Source organism: Caretta caretta, chromosome 27 (genome assembly GCF_965140235.1).
Source record: "Caretta caretta isolate rCarCar2 chromosome 27, rCarCar1.hap1, whole genome shotgun sequence".
NCBI classification, from domain to species: domain Eukaryota; kingdom Metazoa; phylum Chordata; order Testudines; family Cheloniidae; genus Caretta; species Caretta caretta.
In genome coordinates this window covers 14,847,464-14,863,821 of record NC_134232.1, presented here as the reverse complement: position 1 = coordinate 14,863,821, position 16,358 = coordinate 14,847,464, and the positions used below count along the sequence as shown (strand labels likewise).

Genomic DNA, 16,358 nt, shown 5'->3' with positions numbered 1-16,358 from the left:
GTGACCCACTTTGGGGTCCCGACCCACAGTTTGAGAACCGCTGCTTTACGCTTTGCAAAGCGATTTCCGTCATACAACCCTCAATGAATGTGCATTATGCCCATGGGGGTGGGAGCTTCAGGGGAGCTTGAAGGAGTTAGGCACCAATTCCCATTGTCTTTCCATGGGATTTAAGCACCTAAAACTTTTAGGCTCCTTTGAAAATCCCAGCTGAGTCAGTAAGTATAAGTAGCTCCTGGTTACAAGGCTGCGGGTTGGGGGGACCATAGAGGAGAAGTGACTTGCCCATGGTGACACACCTAGACAAGTGGCAGAGCCAGGAATGGGACCCGGGAGGTCTGACTTCCCAGTCCAGCGAAATGCCTATTTAAACAGAAATGTTCTTTGACTCATGGAGTGCAAAGGGCTGTTGGAGGGCCTGGACAGAACAGCTGCAATGCAGAGGAGCGTCAGGAGCCACCGTGACGGGTGCTGTTGGGAGACCCTGGGTGGCTAAAAGAAAAGGAGGACTTGTGGCACCTTAGAGACTAACCAATTTATTTGAGCAGAAGCTTTCATGAGCTACAGCTCACTTCATCAGATGTCTTTTTTCATGAAGTTGATAGATTTCCACTCCATACAGCTAAATGCAGTGCCTTGCATAATGACAGGTTTCAGAGTAGCAGCCGTGTTAGTCTGTAGCTCACGAAAGCTTAGGCTCAAAACCTGTCATTATGCCTGGGTAGCCAGGGTTTCTGTCTGAATAGCTGCAATGCTGAGAGAATCGGGGTGCTCAGGAGGCAGAGAAGAGCAGAATCTCCCATGTTCCTGGGGAAGAGGAGCTTTTTCCTTCCCGCAGAGAACAGGTGTGTTTTCAGCCAAATGCCTGTCTAGGTTAAATCTGTGTGCTGCGTAGTTCATAGCTCCAGGCAGCTCAGCTGACTGGCTGATTTGCATCCTGAAAGCTTTAGGGTAGTTCGCTCTCCCTCTGTCTCCCTGGCCAGCAGGATTTTTCTGCTAGCTGTCCATCTCTGGCTGACGCTGATAAAGCAGAGGTGTGGGCTGGACTAGCCCACTTCATCCAGCCGCAGCAGGAGAGCTCAGCTTTAGAAAATACAGTAGCACTTCCCCCAGAGACGTCCAAAGAAGCCATCCTGAGAGCCGCGAGCAGGCTGCTGAGTGAGCGAACGCTGCAAAGGGGGCTTGTTAGCAACGCCCGCAATCCAAGCGGGTGCCTGGCTATTTCCGCCTGTCATGATGAGCTCTCAAGGACTGTGAACGGCTGCAGTGCGAGGACGCACAAGTGACTCACGGAGTTGGGCTGAGCAGGAGGGCACTGACTGGAAGGGCACCAGTAAAAGTCAGGGGCACAGAACAATACACACAGAGACGAGAGGGAGCTCCCCATCTGAGTAGGGAAACAATCGAGGGCCAGGGGTTCTCACCCCGCGGGCCGCTTGCGGCCCGATCAGCACACCGCCAGGCCCATGGGACGTCTTCCGGCCCGTACAGGCAGTGTATCTATCGGTTGAGAACCACTGGTCTGGGGGACCGGAACTGTGTGCCATTGGGCGTCCCTCTCAAGCCCTGGACTCTGAAATGAGGGACATCAGGGTTTTTTTATCGAATGCACTATTTTACTAAATATATAGAGATCTATGGGTGCAAGCGAGCCTGAGACTTCCAATTATTTAATCAACTGTTCTGAGATTATGCTTGGCCTATGCAGAGAAACTCAAAATGCAGCTGAAATGCTCAAAGGAGACCACATGAGGAGCGCTGCCCCCCTTTTCACCATTCTCCCGTTTGGTACTGAAAACCAGAGGCAACTGAAATCATGAGTCCCTCACTTGAAAATCTTGGGCCTGGAGATGAAGTGCTGTTCGACTGGCTCACCCTGACAACTAGACCAGGTGGGACTGGTGAGCTCCAATTTAGGTGCTCTCAACCGTCGTGCATCTCTCTCGGCGAAGGGATGTGGGGACAGGGACCGAGGAAGTCCTGTGTGTAGCGTCTTCAGAAACAGCCAAGCACAGAAAAGCTCAGGGGTGTGTGTGTGGTGTTTAAGTTAATAGAGACAGACTCCAGGACGGGGGGAAGTTTAGGTCATATATCATGTGTGTTTGTGCTGTGACCTTGGGGTAGCTCATTGACCAGTGGCTCTTGTGTTATTATTTATTGAGTTCTGACAGCGTGCTCACCGTTGCACAAACCTAGAGCAAGATACTATCCCTACCCCAGGGACCTTGTCCCACTGGTGCAAATCCCAAGGTCCTTACTCAAGCAGAACTCCCACTAACGTCAATGGAAGTCTGGCCGGAGGGCAGCAGTGGATCAGGGTATTAGGATTTGAGTGCGTGGGAGCCAGTGGGATTGCACTTTGTCTCGTGTGGCGCGTGTGTCAGGCTCTGAAAACACGGCACGTCTCGGTGGGACGCCCGGTGGGAAGCAGAGGGGCTGTGCTTGCCGCTGGAACTCCTTCCTGGGTGTTTTATTACCTGCTCCGGGTTGGATTTTCTAAGCACTTGGTACTGAGCGAACTCAGCTGCACTCCCGTTGACTTCAGAGGGAGCGCAGCGAGGCCGCTGCAGAGCGCGCCTGAAAAACCCAGCCCAGTCTCTCCAAACAGGCTCATCTGATCTGTGTGTGTCGGGGGGAGAGGAGTGTGTGGGCGCCTTCCTGCCTGCAGGAAATCATCACTCACTGGCAAAGTTTATTAAACACTTATAAAGTTAATGCCGGCACTTGGTTTCTGGCAGTGTCGGCTCTCAGCCTGGTGTGAAGAGGGACTGGCTCTTGGGGGGGAGTATGTGCATTCAAATCATTAGCTCTGTTTTAGTCCATTCTTCCCCAAAGTTCACAGCTGTTCCTAAACGCAGGCTGTGTGTGTGCAGAACGTGTGAGTAAGGTGCATTCTCTTCCGTCTTCCCTCCCTTCAAGGACGCAGTGGCAGTCAGAGCAGCCCCTCTGCGGCAATCCGGCAGAGCGCCCTTTTTCATCCCATCCCAGAGGTTCAGTTACAGGCTCTGGGGGTGAGACTCTTGTGCTGGGATAAACCAGGACTCTCAGGAGAGCTTCAAGGCAGATTGAAAGCTGTGACGACTGGGGGCGAAAGCAGGCGGAGCGAGAAGAAACTTAAAGAGGATGAATTCAGGCCTTCTCTGAGGGGGAAAGGCAGAGCTACCAAGTGACGCTGCCATGGCTTGCTGTGTTTGCAGCAGGCTGAGGAGTGGGCAAGGAGCCCTAGAAAGGGAAGGGTCTTTGCAGAGTTACTCGCAAACGCAGGAGAAGCTAGAAAACCATCGACTTGGGGTTGGGTGTCGCCTGGGCCCTCGCAGTGACCAAGGGAGACGTTCTCCAGGACGTCCCTAGACGTTCTGGTCTCCTGTCCTGCAGCGTGGCGGTTGGCTGAGAGGCGGTTAAAGGGCGGGTCGTGCTGATGTTGGAGTTCTCGCTCCGGGGAGAGGGTGGAAATGTCGAACCTGCCAGGATGGAAGTTTGAGCCGTGCTGAGAGCTCTGCAGTGATGGACGGAGAGGCCGGGGGGGGTTGTTCCTCCATACGTGCTCGGGAGCAGGGCCACAGTCTCTCTCGTTGTTGCCCCTTGCTCCCAACAAACTGGTAAATCTGTACCTGGCAGCTTGACCCGCTGGACCAACGTTCTAAAGAAGGCAGGCTTGCTCGGTTATTAAGCAGCGCATCTCCAGTGGGTGCTGTACCTGAGCTCCAGACTCAGCCTTGCCCTCGGGTCCCGGGGCTGCCGCGGAGTGGCGTACGCGCCTTCCCGCCCTGCGGTTTCCGCTCTGCCGTTAATGGGCCGGAGGGGCGGCCGTGTCACGGGGCTCGCTCTGCCCGCACAGCAGCCTTCCCGCCTTCGCCACCGCGTCTGTGCATCCGCCCCTCCCGCGCGGGCAAGCTGGGTTTGCAGCAGTGCATTCTGGGAACGTCTGGGCCGCTGACCCACAGGGCCCAGAGGACTCTGGGGTTCCCTCCGGCGCCGGCCACATACATGTGATTAGGGCCTTGTGCCCACGGCGTGCTAGCCCAGATACAGCAACGGTAACTGTCGGCCAGGCCAGCTGCAGTGCTTGTTAGCCAGGCCCTGCGCAGACGCACACGGTGCCTGACCCTGGTTCCCTCGGTCCCCAGGTGCAGTGTGGACAGAGCTTTGGCCTGGACCGATCCCCAGGTGCTTTGTCTTGCTCGGAGCCAGCTCCCAATGGTTGGGGTGTCTTCTGTGACCTTTCTTCCGGGGGGGCTTCCATGTGGACGGGTGCCAGCTGTGGGGTTAGCTTGCTAGGGGCCCTTCTTCCCTGGATGCTGCTGCTGCATTGGCCACGTGTTTGCAGTGGCTTGTGAAGGCTTTGTTTCCTGCTCTCTATCTTCTACAGTCCAGCTGCTCGGAGAGATGGGGAGATTCGTAACCTTGTGAGTGTGCTGTCCCAGCCTGTGTGCTGGTGGCTTCAATGTCGCATCCCACCAGAGTGCCTAATTCACTCCGTGAGCCGCATTGCAAATGCACAGCCCCTTGGAAAGGCCCACAAGCCGGCACGCTGCAGCGGTGCGTGCAAAACCCTATAAGCAGCCTCACTCCACACTTTCGAGAAGTATTAGGAACTGCTTTGGGTTTATTTCTGAGCATCGTTATGAAAGGGCTTTAGGGGATTAAAGGACACTCAGATTAATCTTTGCTCGGAGAGGCAGAGTTTGCTGAATGGGCAGTTCTGAAGCCTCGGAGATGTGGCATACGTGGAAGGTTGAGGCAGGCTTCTCTACGGGTCACCACAGCTGCATCTCAGCTGGGAAGCTAGATTAGGGCTAGAGGGCTGAGATGGTGTGTGGGGCAAGGAAGAGCCTGTCAGGAGCAGTTCCCAGGCTGATAACGTCCCTCTTTGGGGCCGATCCTTCAGGTCACAACCAGCAGCTTGGTGCAGTTTGTGACACTTGAATGACATGTCCCTGCCCGTTCCTGGTCCGAAGCAGGTAAATAACAAACAGATGTAGCGACTGTCCCACTCCCCTCTGGGAAGCCCGTCAGCAAAGTACGGTATCGAGTATCTTCACCGGAGCCAGTTTGCTATAATGACGAGAGGGATGGTTTTAAAGAAAATGTAAATACAGCATCTCCATAAGCCAGTTGATTGATGCTTGCTTCTGAATTTTAGCAAACAGCAAAGGGGGGAGTGGTACCTAGTGGTTGGAGCAGAGGCTTGGGAGCCCGCACTCCTACGTTGACTTGTTGGGTGACCTTGGGCAAGTTGCTTCACATCTTTGTGCTGTTCATTTCATCGTTCGTTTGTGAAATGGGGCTGAAACTCCACTCTCTGGGGGGTGGGGACAGGCGTTTGGGAATCCTCTGGCTGAATGGGCCAGAGGGGAGCTGAGTGTTATGGATCCAGGATTGTCGCAATTACTTCATGCACCCAGCAAGGGGCGCCGAAGAGCTCACAGTGTAATGGACAAGCCGGACACTGGGTGGGAGGGGAACCAGAGACAGAGAGATGGAAAGGGACTTGCCCAAGGTCGCACAGCAGGGCAGTGGCAGAGCCAGGGATAAAACCCAGGTGTTTGGAGAAAACAGACCTAGCTCAGCTACCAAGGACAGCCCACTGGGCCTCCCAAATTCCCTGCTCCATCACTGATGCCATGGCTGACCTTGGGTAAGTCTCCTTGTTGCTCTGGGCCTCAGTTTCTCATCTGTACAGCGGGACAGAACACTGTTCTACCTCCTGGGGAGCTGTGCGGATAAACAGTCAGGCTTGTGAGGCTCAGCTATTACGGTGATGGGTGCCGGGCATGTACCGTAGGCAGCTGGCCTGCCCTGGGGCACGTGGGGACAGAGGCGCAGGGCCGAAGCTGTCTGAAGAGGGGCAAGTGCTGTGAGCCCTGGCTACGTGGCAGTGAAGCCCTGACACTAGGAGATCTTCCCTCTGGAACAGTCACTAGCGTGTGTTTGGACACACTTAGAAACCGGCGATGCAGCAGATGGCCTGGTGGCGACACGTTCTTGCCGGCGGGTGGGTCGGCGCCCGGGAAGGAGCTGGGCCAGGAGCAGAGGCAGTGGCCTGCCACCACGTGGGTGCATTATCCATTTCCCCTCTTCCCCCCCCCCCCCCGCTCTTTCCTGGGACGTGTGAGATGGGACGGAGCTGAGCTTGCTGGGCTGGAGGGTGACGCCTGGTTTCAGTAGAATGGCTGATTGCAGCTGGGGCTGGATTCAGGCCACCCGGGGATGTGAGCAGGGAGACCCAGGAGCAGCAGAAGGGGCCCTTGGGAGCAGCTGGCATCTTCCCTTCCAAGCTGCGGTGTCGCCACACAGAGTCCCCTGCTGGGTAGGACTGGTAGGATTAATGCCCTCTTGAGTTGCTCGGAACAGTTTCCTTCCGGGTATGTGTCCGAGGCTCTTGGCAGACTCCGGCAGGTGTTGCAGGGTCGGTCGCTCACCGGTCACGTGTTTAATCTTTTCTTCCTGACCACGAGGTCTAGAACTCGACTTTCTCTTCTAAATGGATGCTGAAATTGTGCTGGAGTTGGAGCTGTAGGTGTGGACCTGCGGTGCCTTTGTCTTAATCCATCCCTGGCCATGCTTCCTTTTAATACAGGTGTGTGCCCCCTGCTGGGACCCAGTGGTTCCTGGTCCCAGAAAGCAGTGCTCCATCTGGATGTGACCCAGGGCAGAGAATCTTCAATTTGCTTCTCTCGTCCTTGGAAGCGGAGAGCAAACCGCGGGAGAAGCAAGTAATTCCCAGTTGCTCTTCATGCCTTCGGCTAGGGATATCACGTGGTGCTGCGTAGCACCTTTCATCCCAGGGGCTTTCAGAGGTAAGCCTGTGTCCTTGCGTCCCATCTCTGGAGCCCGCCATGATAATCTCCATATTGCTACCAAAGCCAAATTTATGCTAGGAATAAAGAGTGTGTGTGTGTGTGTGGTTTTTTTTTTAAAGGGGTGGGGAAAAAAGAAACTAAAATACCCTGGGTCAGAACTTCTGCAAGGAGAGCAGGGCCATGGTTATAGCGGGGGGGCTGGGAGTCAGGACTCCTGGGTCCGATTCCTACCCCTGCGAGGAGGAGGAGCCCAGTGGTTAGAGCTGGGGACTGTGCTGGACAGAACTCCTGGGTGACCTTGAGTGAGTCACCACTTCACCTTTCTGTGACTCAGTTTCCCTTTGTGCAAAATGAGGAGGTGAATACATGCCTCTTTCCCAGGGGAGGGTTATTTGTGAGGATCCATTAATACCCGCAAAGCAGGACATGATCTTCAGATGAGAGGAGCTATAGAGAAGGGCAGGTTCGAGCAACAGATGGTCTAAGGTCTGTAGAAACCCAGCAGCCACCTTCTCCTGGGGATGCTCACGGGGCAGGCTGTTTTAATCACGGAGAGCATGTTGGGTTTGTAAGTACCCACACACGCTGGGGAAGAAATCTGGGCATTTCAGCCAGCAAGCTGGGCTTTCCTCTAGCAGTAAAAACCCCACATATGTGCGTGGGAGAGAAGACACCTGAAATTGGCCAACTCCTATCAGTGCGAAAACACTTTTTAAAAACAGGTTTCAGAGTAGCAGCCGTGTTAGTCTGTATTCGCAAAAAGAAAAGGATGCGTCCGATGAAGTGAGCTGTAGCTCACGAAAGCTTATGCTCAAATAAATTGGTTAGTCTCTAAGGTGCCACAAGTCCTCCTTTACTTTTTTTTAAAAAGTTTCTGGTTCCCAATCATCTGAACCATTAGGAGAAATTCGACTTTTCCTCTTGTAAGCAAAGGCCCCTGGGGCAATACTGGTCCCATGCAGCCCTTCCTTTACGCCTCCACTGAGCTCAGAAACAGTATGCGGGGAGCAGCAGTTTTCATCACCGTCTGATACCTAAGTTCTGAAGTCGCTTTGTTTGCCAGGAGCCCCGTTTCCACGTGATCCCAGGCAAAGCTAGTGTTCACCCAGTTAGCTCTTCAGTAACAGTGGGGGGGAGGGGTAGCTCAGTGGTTTGAGCGTTGACTGTGAGCTCAATCCTTGAGGGGGCCATTTAGGGATCTGGGGCAAAAATTGGGGATTGGTCCTGCTTTGAGCAGGGGGTTGGACTAGATGACTCCTGAGGTCTCTTCCAACCCTGAGATTCTATGATTCTAACAGAGATAAAAGTGCCCTGGGGAGTAAGAAGGCAGCTGATCTGCGTGTGGGGCAGGACAGATAGAGCGACAGGCCGAAGTCGAGTTTCCATTCAGCACGTACTCTTTGGGGCAAAGGCAGCTGAGTGGGGCCCTGGCTTGAGAGAAATTGCTGACCTAGACTCTTTAAAAACGATCAAAACCATTCCAGTGCTAATTAGAAAATGGAGCATAAAACTCATTTTTGGGGGGGATGCTCGGAACTGGTTGAAGGGAGACGGAGCCTGACTGCAGGACTCACGGGGTGCTCGGAATTCGCGCACCGCGGCAGCGTTCCCGAATTCGAGACCGAGGTGCCTGGCGTGGTGTTCGGAGAGCAGGTCCGGCTTACCCAGTGCCAGAACTCTGCCTCGCCAAGCGCCGATGGCGGGGCTAAGTGCCAGGAAGGCCGATGCTTTGCCCCGAGAGCCTTGCTGGGTGCGCAGGCTGGGAGCTGGCTCTCGGAAGGACGGTTGTGTGAGTGGAGGCTGCAGAGACACTGCTGTGTTGTTCTTGGGGCTCCGGCCGTGCGGGGAAAGCAGTGAAGCCACGAAGCTGGCAGCCTGTGGCGGGGCCTCTCTGCTTTCTGGGCGAGGAAACCATGCCAGGAACGCGCTGGGTTTGTCCGCACCCTGACGCCTGCGACTTCCAATTCATTGCAGGCTGGTGCGTGCCAGGTGACCCTCCGACCTCTCCTCTCTGAGCCCCCTTTATGAGCCAGGTGAAGAGGGGGATTGTGCAGCCCGGGCTGCGAGGCCAGGTTGGGAAGGAGCTGGACAAGGAACAGACGAAGTGGAGACAGAGGCCCGGTTGTGGGGCTCTGTCCCAACCTGCTGCCTGCTCCTAAGTACAGGAAAACTCTTGTGAGCAGGCTTGTTTGTAGGGATCAGGACCAAGAGGCTTCTGTGGAGAATTTGGCCTCTCTCTAGTTTCTGGTCCCACAGCAGCTGCTGTGATCCCATGTCAATAGATAGATAAACAAAGTGAAGCCTTCCTGACCTGCCCCAGAAATGGCACAGACCCTCGTCTGTGTAGGAAGCTTAGCCCCCAGGCGAGAGGGAGTGGCGCTGGGGAATCTGAGGGCTGCGTTTGTCTCTGTGGCTACATGTTTCCACTTCGGTCAGCCTGGCGGGACATGTCAGAGAGGGGGAAACCACTGGGGTAAAGCACTGCTTGGACCTGGCCCCGTTACCTCTGCAGGAGCTGGAAAAGTGGAGTGACCACACGCGCACCCCCTCTCCAGCCTGTTGTATCGGTGAGAGGGTGGGGGTGCAGGGTGGGATGGGGGTCCTGGCTGCAGGCTCGGTCCTTTGCATTCAGGTAACTTGGAAACCAGGAGGGTTTTTCAGTCTCTTGCTAATGAGACAGCTGGTGTGCTTTGAGCGCTGCTCACCACCCTCTGGCTGGTCCCTTGTGCCCCTCCCCATCATATACACAGGCTGTAAGCTCTCTGGGGCTGTTTCCAGTCTGTGCAGCTCCTAGCGCGGTCGGTCATCATAACCCCGGGCTCTGGGGAAGCATTTCAGAGGTGTTGTCCTCGCTGACGTGCCGAGGTCACCCAGCCGGTCAGTGGTAGAGCCAGGAGTCGAGCCCAGCTCTCCTGAGTTGCAGTCCAGCGCACGACCCACTTGGCCATGTCGTCTCCTTTGCTAACCCCCACGGGGCCTCCCGGCCTCAAGGTGCTACTGCAGAACAGATTCTGGCTGTGCCAGGGCTTGGCAGGATCAGGCCCTTCTGCGTCCATGTGATTTTCCCTACTGGCAGCTCTGGGGACTGACGCTTCTGGGCCGCCCCTGGGCATGGGCACCAGCAGGGCAAGCTTCTCCCAGACACGGGCACTGCCCCACTGATGTCTCGCCCCTGTGTGCCTCTCTGAGCCCCATCCGCTCCTTGGCGTCTCAGCTGGGGCCACCAGCCAGTCTCTGTTTGTGAGGCCAAGTTACTTTTGAGAGATGACGACTTGCCTGCTGGGCACCGGACCTTTAAAACGGGGTCCCGAGCTGACGTCATCCCTGCGGAATCGAAGCCTGGTCCTGCCGGATGCTGGAGCCATCGGCTCTGGTTGAAGGCAGCCGGTGCAGGGAAGGCTGACCATGCGGGAGGGGTGGGTTTGTTTCCTGGCTCTGCCCCAGGCTCCCCATGTCCCATTTAGGTCCCCATTTCGCAAAGCACTCAAGCCTGCCAACAAATCCCTTTTAAGGTTCTGCTTAAAGTGAAGCATGTGCTTAGATGCTTTGCCGACTTGGGGCCTTAATCTCTTGGTCTCCGTTCCCCAGCTGTACGGTGAATTGACAGTCCCTCCTCTTGTCTGCCTACCCTGCAGGGTCACCAGGGGAATGACTAGCTCACTAGACACCCGTTCTGTGTGCTGCACAATGGGATCTGGATCTTGCCAGGGTGCTGCAATGAGGGTGCACAGCACCTGGCAGGATCCGGCTCTTGGGCCAGGCTTGAATGTGGCCTTCAGCCACTCTGGACCTGTAGCATCTCCAGGCTTCCTTTTTCGCCCCGGTGGCTGTGATGCTCAGATTCCCCTGTATTCACTCAAAGAAAAGGAGGACTTGTGGCACCTTAGAGACTAACAAATTTATTATTCACTCAGCTACTCTGGCCCTGATCGTTGTGCACTCATCCAGGGATTGGCAAAACCTTTCCTGAAATCCTGAGCCATGGGGCATCTTGGGGTAAGTCTGCACTGCAATTAGCCACCTGCAGTTGGTCTGTGCCAGCTAATTTGCGGGCTTAGGGGCTGTTTAATTGCTGTGTTGACGTTGGGGCTTCTGCTGCAGCCTGAGCTCTGGGTCCCTCCCAGCTTGCAGGATCCTGGAGCGATGGTAGGAACATTAGGGAGGTGGGTTTAGCTGCCTGCACCCACTGAGAACACGTTAGGGAGGTGGATTTAAAAAAGAAAAAATCAAATTAAGATTTGTAGCAAGTGATTAAACTGGTGCCTTTAGCTGTGTTTATGGACACGCCAAAAGTAAATCGGCTCCTAGACTGAATAAATATTTTGCTCAGGCAGGCGAGATTTTCAGTTCATCTGTCTTAGAAAGACTTGAAGCGAGAGGGGAATTGATTTTCTCCAGCTTGAACAAAGCAAGCGGCTCTGAGAACTAGCCAGCTCGTGACGTCCCATTATCCGTTATAATGGGGAAAAAGCAGCTGGGAAATCATTGAAGAGAAAATGAAAAGGAAGGTGCCTTGTGCAGCTAAGCACAAGTCCTCCCCTTCCCCTGGCCTCTTTCCAGGTGTCTCCTTCTGAGAGTTTGCTGGTGCTGCATCTCCTGGGAATTCTCTGGTGGGGCTTTACCAGTCCTGACGCGTAATCTCGGGAGAGTGTTTGGTAAGGCTGGCTGAGGCTGTCCATTAGCCCCTGCCCTGAGGAGCAGTTGGGGGGGTTCCACCTCGGAGCCGCTTCCTGAGAAAAAGAAAAGAGCCCGGGGGGACTGGTCCCAGTGATATGTTCCCTGCAGACCTGCTCTGGGGCTCTTCCCAGCCGCCCCATGTGGTGTCCCATCGGTGTGCTTTGGTCATAAGAACAGCCAGACGGGGTCAGACCAAGGGTCCATCCAGCCCAGTGTCTGGTTTGCCACCGTGGCCAATGCCAGGTGCCCCAGAAGGAATGGACAGAACAGGGAATCATCACGTGATCCATCCCCTGTCGCCCATTCCCGGCTCCTGGCAAACAGAGGCTAGGGACACCATCCCTGCCCATCCTGGCTAACAGCCATTGATGGGCCTATTCTCCATGAATTTATCTAGTTCTTTTTTGAACCCTGTTATAGTCTTAACCTTCACAACATCCTCTGGCAAGGAGTTCCACAGGTTGACTGCGTTGTGTGTGCGGGGGGAAAAACTTTTTTGTTTGTTCCTTTTGTCATGCCCTGGAGCGTCCTCTCTCAGTGGTGTGAAGGAGCTCAGAACTACAGCAGACAGTTCTGCAGAAGGCCTCCTGTTAACACACAACTTACTGCCAGGATGCGTCCTCTGCTGGTGAGGAACACGTAACCCCTCCCTATGGGGAAAGCTGCTGAAAAGTTGAGCTCTGTTCCCAGACCTGCTGGGGGACTCTGGGCAAGTCTCTTTTCCCTCCCAACCTGTGTGAGGCGTGCACGTTGTCTCCAGGGTTGTGTTTGTACAGCACCTAGCGTGGTGTGGCCCCAGTCTCAGTTGTGGCCTCTTGGTGCTCTCTGGAATGAAGGGAATTTGGGGTGCCGAAGGGAATTTGGGGTGCCGAAGCAAAGTCCCAAGGTTTCCCTTCTTCCTGGGATGTAACTGGGGACATATGTGTAACCCACACCCACTCGGCAAGATGCTCTGTCCCCTTCGAGAGGGGTGTGGGCCTGTCACCGCCTCGGCTAACAGATGGATCTTTTCGCTCTGGCAGTGGACTCTCAAGTGGCAGCATCCAAAGGTCCTGTGTTTTCTCCATCTGCCCGTGACCCGGCCAGGTGTGCAGCGTTCCATACAGGTTGTTACATCTGAGAACTGGTTAAATACTTCTCTGGTCTGCCAGGGCCTCGGGGTAGCCGATCCCGCATCTGTACTGCAGCGTCTCTGGTCCTTTGCATGGTGGGTGCTGACCAAGCGGGTGCAGGGCTGGCTCATGGGGTGATGCTGACCTGGATGCACATGTGTGCTGGTGACTCGGCTATTTCCAGTAATCGAGGGCGTGTGGGGAGGGGGAAGGTTGGAGGATTTGTTTCCAGTCACTAAAGTCATGGATTACAAGCTGCTTCAGACTCGACTGCTTTGGTGGAGACCAGTTGGGTCCAGTGCCCCTCCCGGTGTGCGCTTGTAAATGGTGTGTTAAAAGGTTCTCCGTGTGGCGTGCTTGCCCTGGCACTAGGTTGTTCCAGAGTAGGATTCCCGTTCAAACTGATAATAAATTCCAGCCAACGCTCGGTATTTTCAGACATCCGTTACCACTAAGACAAGGGCGTAGTGCTACCCCTTCACAGTAAGGGCTGTCAGGTCGGCATTAAGTATGGGCAAAGGCTCGTTAACTGCAAGCACCCACAGGAATTCCAGGGCTGCCCGGTGTCTTTGGTTAACCTGTGAGCTGTTAATCAATCCCCAAAGAAATGCTGTTTTTTAAGTACACAGGCAGTTTCTTTCTCCTCCTTTCCCAAGCTGTCCATACCCAAGGCCCTTTAAGGACAGGGTCAGAGGAATAAACACACTGTTATCACCATTGTTGTCTGTCATAATTAAAGCATGTCAATTACCACAACCGTCCTCAACTTTCTTCTCCTGCTGTCTGCGAGCTTTGATCCCGTTGTATGGGAGTGGATGGGGAATGATCTTGTGCTCCCAGCGTCCTCTGCCCGTGTTCCACTTCCAAAGTACCCCAGCAAATTAATTGGCTTGATGGTTCTGTATCATTTGCTTTGTAGAGATGATGCAGGACCAGCTGCAGGAATGATGCAGGGTGAAATTCTCCAGCCTGAATTATGCAGGAGGTTAAACTGCATGATCATAGTGGTCCCTTATGGCCTTAAAAGTGAGGACTCGGTGCTCACTGATTTCTGTTCTTTTGAGTTGTGGATGGAGCTAGTTGCAATATTGGTGGTCGGGCTGCCAAATTTTAAACAATGCCAGCCGCTTTCCGTTTGCAGGGTTTGAAACCGGCCGACCTTCCTGTGATTTGAGGTTTTTGTTTTAGCAGAATGTTGGCTTGAAGATTTTCATTTTGAAGCCCTCCCCTTCCTTCTCCCTTTTTAAGTTTCCTTTTTCGCCACTGAAAAAAGGGGCAAGCGAAAGGAAAAGGGATAAGCTGGGAAAAAACCCACTAACATTTTGTTGAAAAAATGGAAAATTTAAAAAGAAAAAAAAGTCAAACATTTGTGCTAATGTCTGAATTCGCAAGGAGAGCTCTGTTTTCCAGGGAACACGTTTATTGTCACAAAATGTTGATCGGCTCATGGTGACTGACTTGCTATTAAAGGTAGACACCGCTGTGGGCGGTTCCAGTGTGGCTCTCCCAGATTGCCCCAGAACAGTCCAGCTGCAGAAGGGAACAAGACTCCGGCATGTGAGTCGTCAGTCCCGTTTTCATGGCACGTGGGTTTTCACACCCAGAGTGCTCACCCATCCCGCCCCTGCACCGATCCACCATCTCAGGTGCCGTGGCACGGATAGCGCTTGTTTCTTGCATGCTTCAAGTTGCCATAGGGTGCAGTGAATGCTGAAATCTCCAGGGCACTTTGGAGCCAAAATGCCATTTTTGCTCACTTCTTTGCCTTAAAATCCGTCTGTTCCAGAGCTGGGATCTATGGGAAGTTTAGCCTGGGCCTGATGCTGAGTCCTGTGCACGTGAGGAGAGGAGTTTGCAAGGCTGCGTATTCTGTAACTTGCTTGCTGCTGTCTGGGCTCCCTCCCCAGTGCTTTAGAGCTCTTCTTATCCACCCTTTGGAGGCTGAAGTTTGTTGTATTTGAGCCTCTGAGCTCACCTCATGCGTTATAAAATCACGAGACTTTGCAAACAATTGATGCTGTTTCTTTGCCTCCTGGCCTTTGAGCCTGTCAGGAATCAGGCAGTCAAGCTTTCCTCCGTAACCCCAAGGGCTGGAAATGTGCTGCTTTTTGTAAAGGAAAGCTGAGAGTCTCATGCAGTCACCTAACTCCAGCAACAGGGGTTTTAAGAGAAACCTTGAACAGCAGGAGTCTTGGGATAAAATCACAGGAGTTGGCAACATGTGGCTCGGTTTGCTTTCAACCACAGGGTCCCGTCTGCCAACCCTATCGGGTGTGCAAGGCTGCAGCAGTTCCACTCGAGACAAGTCCTTATCTGATACCTGGTGAGGTTCATGTCCTTTATTACTTGAATTTTGGGAGCACCAAATGGCCCCAACCAGGACCAATACCCCAGTGTCCTGGGTACCCCACGGACACGTAGGGAGAGGTGGTCCCACCCCCAAAGAAGATCCTTGTCCTGTGAAATAATGCATGTTATTTCCCAATAGAAAAGCCTTGTGTCTGTGGCGCGTCTGAGCAGCTAAAATCGGAGTTGTGCGTCTAACGCTTTGGTGCTGTCGGATGTGCTTATGGATCCACTTCTTGTGGACAGGCTTTGCCAGAGCCACCGGGCAGTGTCTGCTGAGTGAGATGTTACAGAAGCAACCGTGCGTGGCTGTTCAGTGCTCTGCGTGGGCCGGAACGTGCCGGCATCTCTGGAAACAACAGGTGCATCCATCGTGCAGCTGACAGGCAGGTCTGTGCCGTTGTTTCTGGTCTGGAATATTACCTGCCCGTCTGGCTGTGCCGGCCGTTCCCCTGTTCCATTCTCTCCCCCGAGTGCCGTGCGTGCGGATCGGGTGAGGAGGGCGAGGTTTAAGTTCGGGCTGACTCCGATCTCAGACTGGATGGCCTGAAAAGCAGCTGAAAGCTTAGGGAGCGACTGGGAGTAGTGAGTGACTGTGCCCAGCAGGGGTTTGCAAAGTGAGTTCTGTCCATGTGGTGCTAAAAAAAGCCACAAGATGAGCAAAATTATCGACTGAGTCACAAATAATTCACCCGCCGCTTTAGTCACCAGCGGATTCTAACCCGGCATTAAGTGTGCTGCTGAGGGTGCATAACCTGAATTCTAATCATGTTAAACTGACGTGACTGAAGGAAATAAAGGGCTGCTCTGCCGTCCGCAGCTCCAGCTGGATCATCGGGCTCCATGTACGACCCGCTGCCGCTGGAGATGCTCAATTAACGATGATCCTTAACGAGGAGCGCTGATTAACAGCACCGGAGGAGGCATTGTCAGGAGCCGAGGTGCGGCCCTTAAATAGGGGAGGGATGGTTAGGCAGGGGGTGTACTGCCAGCCCGGCTTAGTGTTGTCCTGCTGTTCCCTCGCGCGCCCCCCTCCGTCTGTGTCCGCCTGTCTCTTGTCGTTCGATGCGGGCTCTTTGGGGTGGGGACCGTCTTTCCGTGTGTGTATGTGTGTGCGGTGCCGAGCGCAGGGAGGTGCCCGTCCCCACCCGAGGAGCTGCTGTGACTTCAATCATTGAGATCCGAATCCGAAGGGTGAAGGTGGGTTCTGGATTTCTAGACAAATGCTTTTCCTGCTTGAAGGAGAGGAGTGGGATAAGTGGGGAGGGAGCTGTCTGGCAGTCAGGGCTCCTCCGTTCTCCTCCTGCCTCGGGGAGGGCTGCGTGGTCCACAGCTAGAGCGAGGAACGGGTAATCGTGGTGTTCGGGTTCTAGTCCCGGCTCTGGGAGGGGAGTGAGCAGGGCGGGGGGATCAGGACTCC

At 54.3% G+C, this 16,358-nt stretch overlaps 1 protein-coding gene across 4 annotated transcripts in view; it reads left to right on the top strand.

The window, feature by feature from the left end:
• Positions 1-16,358, top strand: part of LOC125626683 (zinc finger protein 385C) — a 203,778-nt gene that overhangs the window by 22,504 nt on the left and 164,916 nt on the right. Inside the window, exon 1 of one of the 4 annotated variants that reach the window (XM_048829997.2) lies at positions 15,656-15,879. The exons of the other annotated variants lie outside the window; for them this stretch is intronic. The gene's annotated coding sequence lies outside the window, so the exon portion shown is untranslated. Of the gene's footprint in view, positions 1-15,655; positions 15,880-16,358 lie in introns of those variants that run through there. 4 annotated transcript variants of the gene reach the window in all.